Genomic DNA, 6,062 nt, shown 5'->3' on the forward strand with positions numbered 1-6,062 from the left:
AAGTAGCGAGAACTCATAAATTTCGAGAACACCGTTGGGGAACATTTAAAAATAGTATAGAACAACTTAAGACCTTCTGTAGAGGCACCTCTAAAAATCATTATCCGGACCACTCTGTAATTGGTCACAGGCCTGTTGAGGGGCCAGAGCAAGAAATAGACAGTAAATAAATAAATAAACAAGTTCGGATTTTTACAAAATTGCGAGTAGATTCCGGAACGAAAACACAGTTTTTAGGAACCTGATTCGTAGCAAGGCTATTGACGAGTGGAAAAATATACGCGAAGGAACACTTTCGAGTTGGAGAACCGCCTTTTTGATAAAAACCAGAATCGAATAAACTGACATTAAACTTATTGTGATATACAAAGAAGTTTTTTTGAATACCTAACAGCGGTAACACCGCGCATGAAGTTACACATCTTTGCCGTTCTAACACATGTCATGGCATTAAACTGTACCTTTTTGTTCTGGATTTCAACATTTATCGCACGATAAGTTAACATTAGGCGGTACGTCGTAATTATTTAGAGAAAGCTTAGATATCATGGTTAGCAAAGTATTGATATAGAGCCTATAGTATGTTGTACTAATGTCAACAAGTTCTGAACTAATTTCACATACCTATCTTACCATTCGCACAAAATAAACATACGGATAATGTTTACATTGTAATTTGTATGTATAAGTTTAAATGAGAAATCTTGTTCAGACAACAGATCGAAGCTGAAGCACAAGCGAGATACCATATCTCGCAATTTCTCAGCTTGCTTTTTGTAAACATTATCGTTCCATTTTTCCCTTTATGCTACAAAAACGCCGTTTCATGATCACTGCACAATTTCAATTTGCTTTGTGATATGTCACAAATTGCCACGTGTAAGCATATATTGTTGTGTTGGTGCCTAACTACGACAGAAGTTATTTTTGTATTTTAAATAAAAAAAGTCACGTGACAAAAGTTCGTAAGCTTTGACCTGACAGTCCAAATTTGTAACGTAGTCAACGTGGAGAATTTTTGTTGCTCTCCATGTTGATAGAAACATTGGTTAAGTGTCGTTCCTGTGACGTACGTTATTTGTAATGGTTGCATAGAAATTCTTCCACACGTACAAAGCGAAATATCGACAGTCAGAATTTTTAAGATGGGCGGGAGACGTTTATTTCTTACGTACGGCGCAAATTATTGATTTCGTCATAGTGTCGAAAATTACCGAAGGGGTTCGAACTTTCCCGCCTCTCACCCGGACTCAGACAGTGTCCTTGTCCTAATCTCCTTATTTATCAAATGCAGGGGCGCCGACTTATCAAAATTTATGTGGGTGCTCACCAAGCCAGAAGCCTCACATATTATGTCCACAGATAGATATAACCGTCTATCGTAGGTGTAGTCTTTTTTAGTGTATGAAAGAAATTCTATTAACCAAGTACCGAGTAGATTTTTAAGTTTTTATTTTCGATTTATATAAAAAAACTTTATTTTTATTGCATGAGGCATAACTGTAGATTATGAGAATAAAAGTCTTTAAATAACTTTAATTTTATTTATATTAAAGGTTAGGTAAGCGTAAGCAAAAAATAATCTGCATATGCATGCGACACCTTCGTTGATGCGTCAAGCATTTGATACCGTTAATCTTAATTTGCAACAGCTTCTCAGTTTTCATATCCTCTGTTTTACAATAGGTAGTACCATACCTACACATGACAATTATTAAATGTGTGTAGTTATAGGTAGGTAGGTACTGTTAATCTTTGTCATTAAAAATAAACTAAGGAATTAAATTTAAGAAGTCGCATAAGCGTTTTCAAAATCGCCCAATTTGCGATATATCGTAAATGTGAAAAAATAGGAGCAATTATGAATATTGTATCGCCCATTTTGCGATAAATCGCCCACGTTGGGAACCCCGGACTGGGACCTGGCCTGGGACTGCGGCTTTGAAAACTTCATGTACCGAATACATAGGTACCTATTATTTCATTTTTCATAAGAATTAACGATGGCGATCGACGATGTATGTAACGGATGACGGATGTAATTTCATTTCGATAATTCGATATCATAAACATGCTGTACGATCTGTACAGATTCTACAAATGTAGTCACATTCAAATTCAACAACTACTGTAGTCTGTACGCCGTACGGAAAATATTTATAGAAATCTTTCCTGCTATTTCGTGTGAGTAAAGTAAAAAAATATATCTAAATTTCTTCGTGTTTAGTAACCATCGAGAAAAAAGACCTAAATAGACAAATATCATCCGGAAAATTCTGTGGGTGCATCGCACCCACATAACTTTTTCTGTGGGTGCTTAAGCCCCGAAGCACCCACGTAGTCGGCGCCCCTGATCAAATGCAGTGACCAACCAACACTTGCTGCTAGTTTTATTGCTGTTGGGAGATTTTTGTAACAGCACCATCAAATTATCTTCTTTGTTCAACATTATTTTGTATTTAAACAATGGCCAAAGCACCATATACCATATAAAATAGGTAGGTAGCTGTGTAACGGCACGTAGTGACACATTATTGATTCGAAATAGATATTTGGAGATGTCGGCATTTTCATTTGGAAACGACGAAATTTATTCCTTGAAACACGCACTCCAAGATCAAGGCAACTAATCAAAGGAACGAGGTGCAGGGACTTACTGGAACAATTGTAGGCATTAAGTCTTATGAGTCTTACATTCGATTTTTGAATCCACAATATTATTTATCAACATGTAGGTACATTGTACATACATTTCGAGTAATACGTTTTATTTGCAAAAATGTACCTTGAGCACTTTCCGCATTTTTATAGCATGCATCGACAATAAAACACAACAGCTACCAGACGTACCCTCCTATGAATCATTTTACTACAAGCATCAAAAGGGTCAGTTTTCCAATAACGATGGCACGAAAAGTGCAGGACAACGTAATTTTGGAAGGCCGGTTATTCGTGTACAATTTAGCAAAGTACTTCGCGTGCCACTAATTACATAAAAGGGGAATATATTTACTAAAATAACGCAGCTGCGCTATCACAATACTCCTACAATTGACGACTTCCCAATTTAAGGTCAACTTCCGGTCGTATATGGAAGGTAGGAAGCACTAATTGAATTTTAATTACCTTCGTTTAATTAAGTTTTTAAACTTGATTTATTGACTATTGCACGAATCTAAATTATTTCGCCTTACCTGCATTCCCATTTTGCGACCTTATAGGTTTCAAACTTATAAAATTTTAGAGAGTTTGTGTTCACTCGAGTCGTGTAAGCTTGCTCCTTCCTATTTCTATGTAACGTCCTTCGCAAAACTTTTAGAAAGAAAGTTGTGCTGGATTTATTTATAACTAAATTGAATTTGCTGTATACAGTGCGTTCGAGATAAGAGGGTCACTTCAATCTCTCTTTTATTTGGCGAGATACAAAACATTTGGCAAATCATCTGACCGCATATTCAAACTTTCGGCATCACTTCCGGCTTAACGGAATTTGATGCAACTGTTGTTTTTCAAATGCAATGGCTAGGTTTTGCAAAAAGTCCGCGCCGTGGCTGACTGATAATGTCAAGCTAATGATGCGCGATCGTAACAACTTACTGCAGAAGTATAAGCGTACTAAAAACCCACTAGACTGGGAAAGTTACAAACAAATGCGTAATTTAGTTAACTCATCAATCACTAAGGATAAGAAAGCTTATTATAATATCAAATTTCAGCAAGGCAATAGTAAAGATTTATGGCGCAGACTAAAACATATAAATATAGGTAGTAAGAATAGTAATACTCAAATCCCTCAAACCCTATCAGACCCTGATGAAATAAATAATTACTTTGTTAACAGTATTCCCGCAAAATCACATAAAAATGCAACTTTATTAAATTTCTACAATACAAATCGGAAAGAGTCTGTTAAATGCTCACTTTCGTTTAATATTGTTGACGAGTGCACAGTTTTAAATAATATCAACTCCATAAAGTCTGCTGCTGTAGGATATGATGGTATAAGTATTGTCATTCTTAAATTATGCCTCCCTAAGTTATTGAGTATATTTACACATATAGTAAACCACTGCATCCTAAATTCGGAATTTCCGGACTGTTGGAAGAAATCCTTTGTACTCCCTCTGCCAAAGAAGAAGGATCTTAAAAGTTTTGGAGATTTGCGACCCATCAGCATTCTACCAGCCCTCTCCAAGGTACTTGAGAAGGTGCTTGAAAATCAAATCAGAAGGCATTTGTCCGTTTACAATATATTACCTGAAATACAATCCGGATTCAGACCTGGTTATAGTTGTTGCACAGCATTCCTTAAGGTTACAGATGATATATTTAGAGCTATGGATGATGGTTTAGTGACCGCATTGGTATTAATTGACTACTCCAAGGCCTTCGACACTCTCGATCACGATACCCTCTTGGCTATTTTACATTATATTGGCTTTGATATCTCAGCGATAAACCTAGTCAAAAGTTACTTGAAAGACCGCCAACAAGCTGTAAAATGTAATGATAAAGTGTCCCAGTTTATGAGTATCAATAGAGGTGTCCCTCAGGGGTCAATACTGGGCCCTTTATTCTATACTATTTACACCTCCCGATTTCCCGAAGTTTTACAGCACACTACCTGTCATCTTTATGCTGATGATATGCAGCTTTATTATTCTTTTAAGCATCAAAACGCGACGTTAGCTGCTAAATTAATTAATGAAGATCTTAAACGAATCTGTGCTACTTCTGCTGATCACTGCTTAACCATTAATGCAGGGAAGTCTGCGGTCATGTTGGTGGGTAGACATAAAGTGAGTACAGATTTTGAAATTTTAATAGGAAATCAGACAATAACTCCCAGTGGTCATCTTAAAAATCTTGGTGTTACGTTTGAACCCTCTCTCAGATATTCCCTTCACGTGTCACAGTGTATCCGAAACGGTTATGCAGCACTAAAAATGATATACAGTAACCGAAGAGTGTTAAATTATTCCACCAAATCTCTGTTATGCCAAACATTTTAGTCCTCTCAAAACTGAATCATTGTGATGTATTATATAACTCTAGTTTACGGTTTAGTGATACTAAGAAAATTCAAGTGTTACAGAATTCTTGCTTGAGGCTAATGTTTGGCATAAGAAGGGGAGCACCCATCACTCATAAACGTAAAGAGATCGGATGGTTGGATATGAAGGGAGAACGTAAATTAAGGTCACTATGCCTTTATCATAAAATTATTCAGAATCAAAGTTCATCTTACCTGTATAATAAAATCACTTTTCGCACCGACGTGCACAACTTGAATCTCCGTTATAGAGGTTTGCTTACTCCACCACAGCACACAACGACTGCTTTCGAACGCTCATTCACTTACCAAGTTGCCAACCTCTATAACGGATTACCTCGTTGCATCTCCATACTTCCCGCTGCCCAATTCAAACGTAAAGTCAAACAAAAACTACTAATGGCCACTATATCTCCGGTTGCATAAAAGTACGGTTGAACCGCCGGTTAGTGAAACTCCGGTTTGGGGTCAACCGTCGGTTGGAATGAAACGCGTTGCATAAACGCTATTTCTCTGTCGGTTGAGGAACCAACGGTTGGTTTTAGATTTCTACGGTTGACTACACTGACGATTCGGTACCAGCCAATCCGCTTTTAGTATATGGAAAGCGCGGCAGCCGTGTTTGTATTGTGCGCATGACAAATGCGTAATGGAGTATTTGACAAGGCGTAAATCTAATAAACGTTGTCCTCTTTCATGTAGAAAGGGACAACTTCTTATCCTCCCCCCTCCAACAAATATGATCGTTTGCTATATGTGATGAAATTCTCCATTTCTGGTTCCGTTGAGATTTTGAAGTATTTGAAATATGTGTTTTTTATCCATGTGTTTATTTAAAACACAGTCGTGGTTCTTTTTAATATTTCAAATACTTCAAAGTGATCGCTTGCATTCAAGAAAGGAATGAAGACGGACCATTAGTAGACCCTGATGTTATACTTCCTAATAACGATGATGAAATTGACGATGTAGTAAATGTACCAGAAGCAGGGAATATCAACAATAACTT

The sequence above is a fragment of the Photinus pyralis genome, unplaced genomic scaffold (assembly GCF_008802855.1).
Source record: "Photinus pyralis isolate 1611_PpyrPB1 unplaced genomic scaffold, Ppyr1.3 Ppyr1.4_LG1, whole genome shotgun sequence".
Classification (NCBI taxonomy): Eukaryota; Metazoa; Arthropoda; class Insecta; order Coleoptera; family Lampyridae; genus Photinus; species Photinus pyralis.